Source organism: Henckelia pumila, chromosome 4, assembly GCF_033568475.1.
Source record: "Henckelia pumila isolate YLH828 chromosome 4, ASM3356847v2, whole genome shotgun sequence".
In the NCBI taxonomy this organism is placed as follows: domain Eukaryota; kingdom Viridiplantae; phylum Streptophyta; class Magnoliopsida; order Lamiales; family Gesneriaceae; genus Henckelia; species Henckelia pumila.
In genome coordinates, this window is record NC_133123.1 from 185,387,381 (window position 1) to 185,404,319 (window position 16,939).

Genomic DNA, 16,939 nt, shown 5'->3' on the forward strand with positions numbered 1-16,939 from the left:
GCGTCTTGGATCTGTCGATTATGTTATGGTCGGAGTCCTACTCATGGTGACTTAGTTGAATTGGGCGAAGCTGTAGGTATTATTGCAGGCCAATCCACTGGAGAACCGGGTACTCAATTAACATTAAGAACTTTTCATACCGACGGAGTATTCACAGGGGGTACTGCAGAACATGTGCGAGCTCCTTCTAATGGAAAAATCAAATTCAATGAGGATTTGGTTCATCCGACACGTACACGCCATGGCCATCCCGCGTTTCTATGTTCTATAAACTTGTATGTAACCATTGAGAGTAAAGATATTCGACATAATGTAAATATTCCACCCCAAAGTCTTCTTTTAGTTCAAAACAATCAATATGTAGAATCAAAACAAGTGATTGCTGAGATTCACGCAGGAACCTCCACTTTGAATTTTAAAGAGAAGGTTCGAAAACATATTTATTCTCACTCAGATGGAGAAATGCACTAGAGTACCGATGTGTATCATGAACCCGAATTTACATATGGTAATGTTAATCTATTACCAAAAACAACTCATTTATGGATATTATTATGAGAGCCGTGCAGATCTAGTCTAGTCTCACTTTCGCTCCACAAGTATCAAGATCAAATGAGCGCGCATTCTCGTTCTATCAAGAGAAGATCCGCTTCTAACCTCTCAGGAATGAATGATCAGTCGAGACAAAGATTCTTTACTTAGGATTTTTTTGATAAAAAAGAAGATAGGATTCCTGATTATTCATACCTTAATCGAATTAGATGTACTGGTTGTTCTAATCTCATAGATCCAACCATTCTCGACCAGAATTCTGATTTATTCTCAAAGAGGCGAAGAAATAGATTTATCATTCCACTCCAATCGATTCAAGAACGCGAGAATGACCTAATTCCTCCTTCAGATTCAGATATCTCGATTGAAATCCCGATAAACGGCATTTTCCATAGAAATAGTATTCTTGCTTATTTCGACGATCCGCGATACAGAAGAAGGAGTTCGGGTATTTCTAAATACGGGACTCTAGAAATGCATTCAATCATCAAAAAAGAGGATTTGATTGAGTATCCAGGAGACAAGGGATTTAGGCTAAAAATAAGAAAATTGATCGCTTATATTGTGTATTAAAGTTTATGGTTTCCGTTTGTGCAAATCTAATCACCTGAATCATTACTGTAAGGCATAGAGGGGGAGGTCACTTGGCAAGAGAAACATGAAGCTCAGAATTAAGAGTGTAATCACTACACCCAAATAAAAAGGGGAATTGATCTATGGTCAATTTTTAACAAATAAATAAGAATTTCGATTTGTGTACCTCGTAAAAAATACTTTATTTGTTTTGTGAACTTAACCATTTAATTTATTTTGGAAAGAGATTTTGTTATGTTCGAACAAGAAAAAATGGCATGGTTACAGGAGTTTATCCATCGCGTATAGGCTTTTAAGTAAGGGCATCGTGGCATAACCGTCGAGGTGAAGTCAGGACCTAAAAGATCGAATGGAACAATACATAGACAAGTAAATCCCTTATGAATTCCAAGGTACTCCTTTACTTTAATTTTACTTTAATTATTTATCGAATTAGAACTATATTGAAATGAAATTTCAATTTTAGGGATTCATCATTCGAGGGGAAGTAGACTACTCAAAAATTTCACATTTCATTTATGTCGTAATTGAGAATTAAGAAAATCTAACGAATAATAAATGAAATAAAAAGAAGCCGGAATAAATGAAATATTCCTAAGTCTTCACTGGGAACTTGAGTAAGGAGTAGATCTTTTTGTTTTTGGGTTTTCTAGAATTTGAAAGTGAGAACTCATTTCTTTATTTGGTGTACCTACTTGAGCCAGATGAAAGGAAACTTTCACGTACGATTTTGACGGGGGGATATCCTATGGGATCCTATCCCAATTTTTCTTCTGCTAGGCCCATAACGAAAAAACCCACTTTCTTGCGATTACGAGGTTTATTCGAATATGAAATCCAATCTTGGAAATACAGCATCCAGATTTTTTTTACTACCCAGGGCTTCGATACATTTCGAAATCGAGAAATCTCTACTAGTGCAGGTGCTATTCGAGAACAATTAGCCGATCTAGATTTGCGAATTATTCTAGATAATTCTTTGGTAGAATGGAAAGAATTAGGGGAAGAAGGACCCACGGGAAATGAATGGGACGACCGAAAGGTTGGAAGAAGAAAGGATTTTTTGGTTAGACGCATGGAATTAGCTAAGAATTTTCTTTGAACAAATATAGACCCAGAATGGATGGTTTTGTGTCTATTACCAGTTCTTCCTCCTGAGTTGAGACCCATCATTCAGATCGATGGGGGTAAATTAATGAGCTCGGATATTAATGAACTCTATAGACGAGTTATCTATCCGAACAACACTCTTCTATTAACAACAAGTAGATCTACGCCAGGAGAATTAGTAATGTGTCAGGAGAAATTAGTACAAGAAGCCGTGGGTACAATTCTTGATAATGGAATCTGGGGGCAACCGATGAGGGATGGTCATAATAAAGTTTACAAGTCATTTTCAGATGTAATTGAAGGCAAAGAGGGAAGATTTCGCGAGACTCTCCTTGGCAAATGAGTCGATTATTCAGGGCGTTCCGTCATTGTCATAGGTCCTTCACTTTCATTACATCGATGCGGATTGCCACGCGAAATAGCAATAGAGGTTTTCCAGACGTTTATAATTCGTGGTCTAATTAGACAACATCTTGCTTCAAACATAGGAGTTGCTAAGAGTAAAATTCGGGAAAAAGAACCGATTGTGTGGGAAATACTTCAGGAAGTTATGCAGGGGCATCCTGTATTGCTGAATAGAGCACCCACTCTGCATAAATTAGGTATACAAGCATTCGAGCCCGTTTTAGTGGAGGGACGTGTTATTTGTTTACATCCATTAGTTTGTAAGGGATTCAATGCGGATTTTGATGGGGATCAAATGGCAGTTCACATACCTTTATCTTTGGAGGCTCAAGAAGAGGCCCGTTTACTTATGTTTTCTCATATGAATCTTTTGTCTCCAGCTATAGGAGATCCCATTTCAGTACCAACTCAAGATATGCTTATCGGACTTTATGTATTAACGAGCGGGAATCGTCGAGGGATTTGTGTAAATAGGTATAATTGATGGAATCGCAGAAACTATCAAAATAAAAGAGGTGACAATAATAACTATAATTATATGAAAGAACCCCTCTTTTCTAATTCCTATGATGCAATTGGAGCTTATCGACAGAAACGAATCAATTTAGATAGTCCTTTGTGGCTCCGGTGGCGACTAGATCAACGCGTTATTTCTTCAAGAGAAACTCCCATCGAAGTTCACTATGAATCTTTAGGAACTTATTATGAGATTTATGGACACTATCTAATAGTACAAAGTATAAAAAAAGAAATTCTTTTTATATACATTCGAACCACTATTGGTCATATTTCTCTTTATCGAGAAATTGAAGAAGTCATACAGGGGTTTTCTCAGGCCTGTTCATATGGTACCTAACTAAGCTAAGTAATTCTACAAGACCAGTAGGAATTCAGATCTTTTTACTTCAACTAGGCCCATAGTTTCGGAATTTCTATGTGAATCAAGCTCGAGAAAAGGAGTTTTTCCAATCACTGACTCAAACCCATTGTCGAATCGTACTCGGCAGAATATGGAGGTACTTATGGCAAAACGGGCCAATCTAGTATTTCACAATAAAGTGATAGACGGAACTGCCATGAAACGACTTATTAGTAGATTAATAGATCACTTCGGAATGGCATATACATCACACATCCTGGATCAAGTAAAGACTCTGGGTTTTCAACAAGCTACTGCTACATCCATTTCATTAGGAATTGATGATCTTTTAACAATACCCTCGAAGAGATGGTTAGTTCAAGATGCTGAACAACAAAGTTTGATTTTGGAAAAACACTATTATTTTGGGAATGTACACGCAGTAGAAAAATTACGCCAATCCATTGAAATATGGTATGCCACAAGTGAATATTTACGACAAGAAATAAATCCTAATTTTAGGATGGCTGACCCCTTTAATCCAGTCAATATAATGTCTTTTTAGGGAGCTAGAGGAAATGCATCTCAGGTACATCAATTAGTAGGTATGAGAGGATTAATGTCGGATCCTCAAGGACAAATGATTGATTTACCCATTCAAAGCAATTTACGTGAAGGGCTCTCTTTAACAGAATATATCATTTCTTGCTACGGAGCCCGTAAAGGGGTTGTGGATACTGCTGTACGAACATCCAATGCTGGATATCTCATGCGCAGGCTTGTTGAAGTAGTTCAACACATTGATGTACGTCGAACAGATTGTGGCTCTATCCGTGGTATTTCTGTGAGTCCTCGGAATGGGATCATGCCAGAAAGGATTTTTATCCAAACATTAATTGGTCGTGTATTAGCCGATGATATATATGGGCACACGATGTATTGCTACTATAAATCAAGACATTGGAATTGGACTTGTAAATAGATTCATAACCTTTCGAGCACAACCAATAGCTATTCGAACCCCTTTTACTTGTAGAAGTGCGTCTTGGATCTGTCGATTATGTTATGGTCGGAGTCCTACTCATGGTGACTTAGTTGAATTGGGCGAAGCTGTAGGTATTATTGCAGGCCAATCCACTGGAGAACCGGGTACTCAATTAACATTAAGAACTTTTCATACCGACGGAGTATTCACAGGGGGTACTGCAGAACATGTGCGAGCTCCTTCTAATGGAAAAATCAAATTCAATGAGGATTTGGTTCATCCGACACGTACACGCCATGGCCATCCCGCGTTTCTATGTTCTATAAACTTGTATGTAACCATTGAGAGTAAAGATATTCGACATAATGTAAATATTCCACCCCAAAGTCTTCTTTTAGTTCAAAACAATCAATATGTAGAATCAAAACAAGTGATTGCTGAGATTCACGCAGGAACCTCCACTTTGAATTTTAAAGAGAAGGTTCGAAAACATATTTATTCTCACTCAGATGGAGAAATGCACTAGAGTACCGATGTGTATCATGAACCCGAATTTACATATGGTAATGTTAATCTATTACCAAAAACAACTCATTTATGGATATTATTATGAGAGCCGTGCAGATCTAGTCTAGTCTCACTTTCGCTCCACAAGTATCAAGATCAAATGAGCGCGCATTCTCGTTCTATCAAGAGAAGATCCGCTTCTAACCTCTCAGGAATGAATGATCAGTCGAGACAAAGATTCTTTACTTAGGATTTTTTTGATAAAAAAGAAGATAGGATTCCTGATTATTCATACCTTAATCGAATTAGATGTACTGGTTGTTCTAATCTCATAGATCCAACCATTCTCGACCAGAATTCTGATTTATTCTCAAAGAGGCGAAGAAATAGATTTATCATTCCACTCCAATCGATTCAAGAACGCGAGAATGACCTAATTCCTCCTTCAGATTCAGATATCTCGATTGAAATCCCGATAAACGGCATTTTCCATAGAAATAGTATTCTTGCTTATTTCGACGATCCGCGATACAGAAGAAGGAGTTCGGGTATTTCTAAATACGGGACTCTAGAAATGCATTCAATCATCAAAAAAGAGGATTTGATTGAGTATCCAGGAGACAAGGGATTTAGGCTAAAACATCAAATGAAAGTGGATCGTTTTTTTTTCATTCCCGAGGAAGTGCATATCTTACCCGGATCTTCTTCCATAATGGTACGAAACAATAGTATCATTGGGATAGATACACAAATTAATTTAAATATAAGAAGCCAAGTAGGCGGGTTGGTCCGAGTAGAGAAAAAAAAAGAGAATTGAACTAAAAATATTTTTGGGAGATATCCATTTTCCTGGAGAGACAGATAAAATATCCCGACATAGTGGCGTTTTGATACCACCGGGAGCAGGAAAACAAAATTCTAAGAAATCAAAAAAATGGAAAAATTGGATCTATGTTCAACGAATCACACCTAGTAATAAAAAGTATTTTGTTTTAGTTCGGCCTGTCGTCACATATGAAATAACAGACAAAATAAATTTAGCAACACTTTTTCCCCCGGATCTGTTGCAGGAAAGGGATAATGTGCAACTTCGAGTTGTCAATTATATACTTTATGGAAATGGTAAACCTATTCGAGGGATTTCTGATACAAATATTCAATTCGTTCGAACTTTTTTTTTAGTATTGAATTTGGACCAAGACAAAAAAGGCTCTTCTAGTGAAGAAGTATGCGCTTCCTTTGTTGAAATAAGGGCAAATGGTTTGATTCGACATTTCCTACGAATCGACTTAGTGAAATCCCCTATCTCATATAGGAAAGATTTAGCGGACTCAGGATTTCTCTCTGATAATGGATCAGATTGAACCAATATCAATCCGTTTTCTTTCATTTATTCCAAGGCAAGAATTCAACAACACCTTAATCAAATAACTATTCATACGTTGTTGAATAGAAATACGGGATTACAATCATTGATAATTTTGTCATCATCCAATTGCTTTCGAATGGGTCCATTCAATGATGTAAAATATCAAAATGTCATAAAGAATCAATCAAAATGACAAAAAAACCCTCTAATTTCAATTAAGAATCCGCTGGGGCCTTTAGCAACAACCTTTCTAATTTCAAATGTTTATTCATTTTACTATTTACTAACTCATGATCAGATCTTGGTAAATAACTATTTGCAACTTGAAAATTTAAAACAGATGAAAACGAGAAAATTTATAACCCCGATCCATGCAGTAACATTATTTTCACATTGAATTGGTATTTTCTCCATCCCAATTATTTTCAAACAATACTTTGTCTTGGTCAGTTTATTTGTGAAAATATATGTATAGCCGAAAGTGCACCACACTTAAAATCGGGTCAAGTTATACTTGTTCAAGTCGATTCTGTAGTAATACGACCCGCTAAGGCTTATTTGGCCACTCCAGGCGCAACTGTTCATGGCCATTATGGGGAAATCCTGTACGAAGGAGATACTTTAATTACATTTATATATGAAAAATCGAGATCTGGTGATATAACCCAGGGGCTTCCAAAAGTGGAACAGGTGTTAGAAGTGCGTTCGATTGATTCAATATCGATGAATCTAGAAAAGCGAGTTAAGAGTTGGAACGAACGTATAACAACAATTCTTGGAATGCCGTGGGTATTCTTGATTGGTGCTGAGCTAACTATAGCGCAAAGTCGTATCTCTTTGGTTAATAAGATACAAAAAGTTTATCGATCCCAGGGGGTGCAGATTCATAATAGGCATATAGAAATTATTGTACGGCAAATAACATCAAAGGTGTTGGTTTCAGAAGACAGACTGTCTAATATTTTTTTCACCCGGAGAACTAATTGGGTTGTTGCGAGCGGAACGAATGGGGCGCGCATTGGAAGAAGCGGTTTGTTACCGAGCCGTCTTATTGGGAATAACAAGAGCATCTCTAAATACTCAAAGTTTCATATCTGAAGCAATTTTTCAAGAAACTGCTCGAGTTTTAGCAAAAGCCGCTCTCCGGGGGCAAATCGATTGGTTGAAAGGCCTGAAAGAGAACGTTGTTTTGGGGGGTATGATACCCGTCGGTACCGGATTGAAAGGATTAGTGCCCCCTTCAAAACAACATAACAAGAGCCCTTTGGAAAAAAAAAATAATCTATTCGAGGGGGAAATGAGAGATATTTTGTTTCACCACAAAAAATTATTTGATTCTTTTCTTTCAAATAATTTCCATGATACATCAGAACAATCGTTTATAGGATTTAATGATTCCTAAAAGTGACTATACTGTATTTAGTGCAATCATTTGATTTGATAATCAAAATATAAGGAATAGAAAAGAATAATGGTTTGTTCGTCTATCTACGGTCAATCTATGTATGGTAGAAGAAAAGGTTCCATCGGAACAATTATTTATTTCAGTTCAGAGTTCCTCGTCTTTTTTTTTTGAAAGGGGGGGGGGGGTAGAAATGATAAGAAGATATTGGAACATCACCTTGGAAGAGATGCTGGAGGCAGGAGTTCATTTTGGTCATAGTACTAAGAAATGGAATCCCAAGATGGCACCTTATATCTCTGCAAAGCGTAAAGGTATTCATATTACAAATCTTACTAGAACCGCGCATTTTTTGTCTGAAGCCTGCAATTTGGTTTTTGATGCAGCAAGTAGGGGAAAACAATTCTTAATTGTTGGTACCAAAAATAAAGCAGCTGGCTCAGTAACATCGGCTGCAATAAGGGCCCAGTGTCATTGTGTTAATAAAAAATGGCTCGGCGGTATGTTAACGAATTGGTCCACTACAGAAACGAGACTTCATAAGTTCAGGCACTTGAGGATGGAACAAAAAACGGGAAGACTCAACCATCTTCCGAAAAGAGATGCGGCTATGTTGAAAAGACAATTATCTCGCTTGCAAACATATTTGGGCGGGATTAAATATATGACAGGGTTACCCGATATTATAATCATCGTTGATCAGTATGAAGAATATACGGCCTTGCAAGAGTGTATCACTTTGGGAATTCCAACAATTTGTTTAATCGATACAAATTGTGACCCCGATCTTGGAAATATTTTGATTCCGACGATTGATGACGCTATATCTTCAATCCGCTTAATTCTTAACAAATTAGTATTCGCAATTTCTGAAGGCCGTTCTAGCTATATAAGAAATCCTTGATTAATAAAAATAACTTTGACTTCGAAAATCTGATAGATTTATGGAATCGGTTATTAGTTATTATTTCCGAAGTTCAAAAAAGAGATAAAAAAAACTGGGGATATTGTGCAATTAGTTACTACTCAAAACAAAATACTAGTTGGTATTAAAAATATCCGATTCAAGTAGACAAAGAGATGGTTGAATCAAAATAATTTTGTTTAAAGTTCGATTCTTTTTCAGAGGGCTATATGAATGTGCTATCATGTTCCATCAACACACTAAAAGGGTTATACGATATATCCGGTGTGGAAGTAGGCCAACATCTGTATTGGCAAATAGGGGGTTTCCAAGTCCATGGCCAAGTACTTATTACTTCTTGGGTTGTAATTGCTATCTTATTAGGTTCAGCTACTATAGCTGTTCGGAACCCACAAACCATTCCGACCGGGGGTCAGAATTTCTTCGAATATGTGTTGGAAAACTGGCGTTCAGATCAATCACGATTGATACCCGGTGCAGCGGAAGTTTAAAATTTTTAGTATGGAACAATTCCATAGTGTGGGTATCAACCATACGATTAAATTATTTGTGTGTGTAAAATTAAATAACTATTATTAAATTTTACCTTCAATCTCGAAGCGAGATTATTGGACACCACACAAATTTCTCTGCGCTTCTTGTATCTCCCTGGAACTGATGAACAAGCTTTCCTTCAATCAGGTCCACGAATGGAGGTTTAATCCCTCTGATAGATTGCACTAGAAAATCTATCAAAAGTTTTCTGCGAAGAGAATAACGAATTTGATTCGCTAATCCTGTCTGCAATTCAAAATCACAGACCAGAAAATCTCTGACAGAGAGAGGGAGGGGCGGCCGAATTTCTAGAGAGAGCTAGGGTTTTTTTTTTTTTTCGAAAACTGTCTCTCAAAATTATGACCAACTGTGTGTAATTTATGTACTGCAATAACTTATTTATAATGCAGGCCACTAACACCTTAGGGCCCATTAGTCATAAGTTGAGGCCCGACAAGCAAAGCCCGCATGTTCAGAAATTAATATAAAATTCATCGTGACTCCGATTGATAAATCGATTTTACCAATGTGCACAGAAACCATTTCTGCACATTTTAAAGTCAAGATAAATTTTCCTGAATCCAAATTCAGTGGTTTCCAAAAATGTACATCCTATGTCATTTTAGGAAATCCTACTCCCTTACTCTTATTTAAGAAGTCCAACTTCTTTATTCATTAAATTTAACTCTTTAAATTTAACTATCTCAACGGGGATTAAAACTCCATTACACTGTGTGACCCTCAATGTTCAGGGATACAGCTAGCCGTGGGCTCACAACTCCTTGTGACTCGGAACAACGATTTCCGACTTGCCCAACGAATCATGGTAAAGCGCCTAGCAACATCGCCCCATGATTCCCTAGGTATCACTGATAGTGCCTACAAGAACCAGTAGATTTTGGTTAGCGTACAGTACGGTCCCTTCATCCATATATCCCGATCGAAACAACAACCATTGGTATATCGAGAGTCGCTCAAGATTCGATAACTATGCAATACATCTTGAAGTTCAAATTAGTGACATCGCATGTGCTACTAAGAAACCATTTCTTAAATCACATCAAGTACTCTGGCCAGAGATTCGTCACACTAATATCTCCTCAGATCGCATAGGATATCCACACTCGCAAGTATGTGGTGAATCCTTGACAACAATGCATCGACTCCTATATGTGTTGTAACTGTACCCAATCCCGACACCTGATGACCCCCATAGAGTCGGTAAACGAGTCAAAGCACAGTACTAGCATATAGAGTCTCCATGATGTTTCAAGTAGTAAGGACTAATGGTGTACAACCAAAACCGCGGACTTTATCCACTCGATAAGTGATAACCACTTGGAAAAGTCCGGATAGGGTAGTTCGATTATTCATCCTATGAATATCCATTTGCATGCTTCGAACATCTCCATGTTCCCTACCAATGAAACGTGGTACTCCGCATCGCAAATTCTAGTCTCAAACTCGAGCGATCCTTATCCTTATTATCGGACGGCTCAATCGACTAGGAACAGTTTAGAATATACAGTGACTATAAGATGTATTTCATGATAGACATCCCCATGTTCTACCACATCTTACATACACTATAGTATATTCAAGGTCTTTATCAAAACAACAATAGTGTATCATAATATAACAATATGAAGAAAGATAAAGTCATTGCCATTAATAAAAGTGTAAATTACATTAAACAAAAGATCGTTTGTACAAAGAGTCATCAAAGCCCATAGCCACAAGTTGGCTCACTGGGCACCCACTCTTTCAATCTCCCACTTGCCCTATAGCCAACTAGTCATACTACGTAGACCCATTGCTTCGCGATGTTTGTCAAACAATGGTCCTGGCAAGGGCTTAGTAAGCGGATCAGCGATATTGTCTGCAGAGGCCACTCGTTCGACAGTGATGTCTCCTCTTTCCACAATCTCTCGGATGATGTGGTATTTTCTCAGTACGTGTTTGGATCTTTGATGAGACCTTGGTTCCTTTGCTTGAGCAACGGCACCCGTGTTGTCACAGTACATCGGGACTGGACCAACAAATTCAGGAATGACGCCCAACTCTTGGACGAACTTCCTCATCCAAACGGCCTCTTTAGCAGCAGCTGATGCTGCAATGTATTCAGCCTCAGTGGTGGAATCCGCTGTGGTGTCCTGCTTGGAACTATTCCAAGAGACAGCACCGCCATTGAGCATGAACACAAATCCAGAGGTTGACTTCGAGTCATCCACGTCACTTTGGAAGCTAGAGTCGGTATAGCCTTCCAATTTCAGATCTCGTCCTCCATATAGCATGAACATATTCTTAGTCCTTCGTAAGTACTTAAGAATGTCCTTCACGGCTTTCCAATGCATTTGACCAGGATTAGCCTGATATCTGCTCGTGACACTCAGAGCAAATGCTACATCCATTCTGGTAGATATCATCCCATACATGATACTACCTATAGCTGACGCATATGGTACATGTGTCATATTCTCTATCTCTGCATCAGTCTTGGGACACATAGACTTGGATAAAGAAACTCCATGACACATGGGTAGATGTCCTCTCTTGGACCCATCCATTGAAAACCGTTTCAATATGGTGTCGATGTAGGTTGATTGAGTGAGTCCTATCAGTCTCTTAGATCTATCTCTATAGATCTGTATCCCAAGAATGTAGGATGCCTCACCCAAATCCTTCATCGAGAATCTACCTGATAACCATATCTTTGTTGACTGCAACATCCCTACATCATTCCCAATGAGTAGGATGTCATCAACATAAAGTACTAAGAATGTCACAGCATCCTTAACTACTTTCTTGTACACGCACGGTTCCTCCGGGTTCTTGATGAAACCAAAATCTTTTATTGTTTCATCAAATTTCTGGTTCCAACTTCTTGATGCTTGTTTTAGACCATAAATTTATCTCTGAAGCTTGCATACCTTATGCTCGCTTCCCATGGATGTGAACCCCTCCGGCTGCTTCATATAGATTTCTTCCTTAATGTCTCCATTAAGAAAAGCAGTCTTCACATCCATTTGCCATATCTCATAGTCATACCATGCAGCTATGGCAATAAGGATTCTTATGGACTTGAACATTGCAACTGGTGAAAAGGTTTCATCATAGTCAACTCCTTGTCTTTGAGTGTAACATTTCGCCACCAATCGCGCCTTGTAGGTCAATACCTTACCATCAGGCCCAAGCTTTCTCTTGTAGATCCATTTACACCCTATTGGAACAATTCCATCAGGAGGATCTACTAAAGACCAAACTTGGTTTGTATGCATTGAATCCAATTCAGACTGCATAGCTTCAAGCCATAAATTTGAATCCGCATCAGAAATTGCTTCCTTGAAGTTTCTTGGATCACATCCAATGTCGGGTTCATCTTGATCCCCTTCAAGAAGAAGACCATATCGAACAGGAGGTCTAGAAGTCCTCTCGGATCTTCTAGGTTCAGGCGTGTCCAGTAATGGTTCTTGAGGCGTAGGATCGTTATTTTGTATTTCGGGTTCTTCTCGAACTTCTTCGAGTTCCATCATCTCGCCTTTCTTATCCAATAAGAACTCCTTCTCCAAGAAGGTGGCATTCCTAGAAACAAACACCTTTTTTTCAGCAGGATAATAGAAATAATATCCGATTGAATTCTTCGGATACCCTACAAAATAACATAAGCTGGATCGACTATCCAACTTATCTCCCACTGTCTGCTTCACGTAAGCAGGACATCCCCAAATCCTTAAGTACGAATACTTAGGAGCTTTGCCATTCCATAACTCGTATGGTGTTTTGTCCACTGCTTTAGTGTGGACGTTGTTCAACAACAATACCGCCGTTTCAAGCGCATAGCCCCAAAACGAAGGTGGAAGCTCAGTGAAGCTCATCATGGATCGAACCATGTCCAACAAAGTTCGATTACGACGCTCCGATACACCATTAAGCTGTGGTGTCATAGGAGGAGTCCACTGAGAGAGAATCCCATTCTCTTTTAGATAGTCCAAAAAATCGGTACTTAAGTATTCTCCACCTCGATCCGATCGAAGTGCTTTAATACTTTTACCTAGCTTATTTTCTACTTCAGCCTTGAATTCTTTGAACTTTTCAAATGCTTCATACTTATATTTCATTAAATATAAATACCCATACCTTGAATAATCATCAGTAAAGGTAATGAAGTAGGTGTGGCCATGTTGAGTCCCAACTCTAAATGGACCACAAACATCTGTATGGATCAAATCCAACAGATTTTGACTACGCTCAGGTTTCCCCTTAAAAGGAGATTTAGTCATTTTCCCTTTTAGGCAGGATTCACAAGTAGGTAGAGAGTTAATATCAGACATATCAAACATGCCCTCTCCCACTAGCTTGTTCATCCTCCTTGAGGAAATATGACCTAGTCTAGCGTGCCAAAGGTTTGCCGGGTTTTGACTATCGATTTTCCTTTTGTTTGTTGTCGCCGGTTTATCAACATAATTTATTGGAACGTCTTTTAGTTTTAAGTTGTATAGATCGTTTTCAAGTTGTCCATTTCCAATCAAACATTCATTCTTGTAAATATTGCAAATCCCATTCACAAAATTGCAAGAATAACCATCTCTATCTAGCATAGAAACAGAAATAATGTTTTTAATTAAATCCGGAACAAATAAAACATCTCTTAAAAATAACTTAAAACCGTTCTGCACAATTAAACAAACATCTCCAATGGCTGTAGCTTCAACTCTGGAACCATTCCCGAACCTCAGCTGGGTCTCACCCATTCTAAGCCTGCGACTTCTTGTCATCACCTGCAAATCATTGCAAATGTGAGATCCACATCCGGTATCCAATACCCAAGAAGTAGTATTAAGTGAAATGTTTATTTCAATATAGAACATACCCTTTGCAGTTCCCAACTGCTCTAGATATTCCTTGCAGTTGCGCTTCCAATGACCGGGCTTCTTGCAGTAATGGCAAACATCCTTGGATTTTCCATTGTTTGAAGCCTTTGTCTTGTGCTTCTTCTCGGGTTCGACTTTCTTGGGTGGGGCAGAACGTTTCTTACCCTTCGTACTTGGCCCCTTCTTAGCAGAAGATGAGGAGCCCACCAAGAAAGCTGGTTTATCCTTCTTTAGTGTGGATTCATATGTCACAAGCATATTGACCATCTCTTCAAGGGTGGCCTCTATATTGTTCATATTAAAATTTACCACAAATCCGTCAAACGAAGAAGGAAGAGACAGAAGCAGTAAATCCACGTTGAGTTCATGCTCCAACACCAAATCAAGAGTTGCTAACTTCTGTATGAGCCAAATCACTCGTACCCCATGATCACGGACCGAAGTCCCTTCACGCATGCGACACGTCATTAGCTCCTTAACAGTAGCGAACCTTTCAGCCCTCGATTGAGCCCCAAAAAGTTCCTTGAGTTGAGCGTGAATGTCAGCAGCATTCACGGTGTCCTCAAATCGCCTCTGGAGTTCATCAGACATCGAGGCTTGCATATAGCATTTGGTCTTGATGTCATGGTCCCACCATGCATCAAGTTTGGCCAATTCCTCCGGACTTACGTCAGCTGGTGCTTCCTTCGGAGGTGATTTCTCTAACACGTAGAGCATCTTCTCCGAAGTCAAGACAATCTTCAACTTCCGGAACCATTCCGTATAGTTTGCGCCATTCAACTTGTTTTGTTCGAGGATCGAGAATAATGGATTACGCGAATTCATTGTATGAAATACTGAAAAGAAAAACAGACATATATCAATGATTGTTTAAGCAATTTACTAAGACATAAAATAGGCGAATTTAATTTTATGAATCTCACTCCCACTATTTTAACGATTTCACTACCCTCTAGTGAAAACGGGAAACTTTTTCCTTAGTGAGAACATGGAGTCCAATTGACAAACTTATGGTCCCGAATAATATCAGCCAACCATAATTCTCAAAAGGTAGAGCCCAATTGCTTCCAAAGCAACCCCCATGTATTTACCTCATGTCCAATAAGGGTCCAATAATATGACGCCGTTTATAGTGACATGTCAAGATGACCCATCAATATTAAGTTGTGATGGACGGTCGCCATGTGGATCCCCAATAATATGAGCCGATCCCATGGGAGTTCCACCCAACTTACAACATGTGTCGATCCAATGTACAGCTTTCCGACGGACGGGCCCCCCCCAATAATATGAGCCGGACCGTATCCGCGGGTAGCATCACATACATTGACCGTTGATGGAAGGTAGGAACATTTAAACAAATTTAAATTTCCTTTATTTATCTTGATATCAATTTTAAATCATATTTAAAATGAGGGATTTTTAATTATGAAAATTTGTCTCATCATTTTTCAATTTATTGTATGCTTGCCGGATTCATACAATTATGTCTAAAACATGCATACAATCATAATATCATATATTATATATAGGATGATCGATTCTATTTCTAATTGACTCGTGGTTGCCAATCACGAGTCTTAGTCCAATCCTAGGTAATATGCAGTATGCAATGCAATCCTATTACATTAGCTTCCAATTTACATTTCTTCGTCTTTATTGTCTGCTGGGCCCACCATCTTCAAATCTTGATCTCCCACTAAATCTAATGTATTTACAATAAATAGCAATGACAAGTAGGGGATACATTTTAGGGGTGGGAACGGGCCATAAACCAAGCCCACTTTTATTACATATGACATTCATATTGGGCCATAAACCAGGCCCATTAATAAAACCAACAACAATAAAACAAATGTAAATTCCTAACATACACCTACAAAATTGGTCATGGCAATCGATCATCCTTATCCAATAACATTTAATTCAAAATTAATTTATTGGATATCATGCATATGGCAATTTAAATTTAAACAGGATAAAATCATATTTTATATATAAAATCATATTTTACATATAAAATCATATTTTACCTTTTATTAAATAAAATCATATTTTATCTACAGAATCTAATTTTATAGATAAAATCATATTTTACTTAATATATACATAAGATCAAATCTTATCATCAATTGTACCAAAAATAATTGATTTCAAAATTCAATTTAAGGATAAAATATTAAAATTTTCCAAAAATTCAAATTTATCCAAAAATCAATTTTAAAATTTTCAGACTCGAACAATTCGATCCGATGCCTCGTGAACCAATCAAAAACAATTTTTGACCGGACCAAAAATAAAATTTTAACACATTAAAATTAATTTAAATAAAAAAAAATAATTTTTCCCGCGGGCCGCCCGGGACACTCCCGGGCCGGCCCGCACCCGTGGGCGCGGGCCGGGGCAGCCCGGCTGCCCCTTTAGTGCAGCGACAATCGCTGCCCTGGCGGCGCCTGGCGCTGCCCTGGGCGGCGCCGTGCGCCGCCCGGGGCAGCGACCGTCGCTGCCCCACCGGGCAGCGATCCAATTGCTGCCCGGGTTTTGCCCGAAAAAAAAATTTTTTTTTTATTTAAAATATTTATTTTGTTTTAAAAAACCAAGACTCAAAAATTTTTGTACAATCGATTAATTTAATCGTTTGATCTAAGCAACCTGGCTTTGATACCACTGTTGGAAAACTGGCGTTCAGATCAATCACGATTGATACCCGGTGCAGCGGAAGTTTAAAATTTTTAGTATGGAACAATTCCATAGTGTGGGTATCAACCATACGATTAAATTATTTGTGTGTGTAAAATTAAATAACTATTATTAAATTTTACCTTC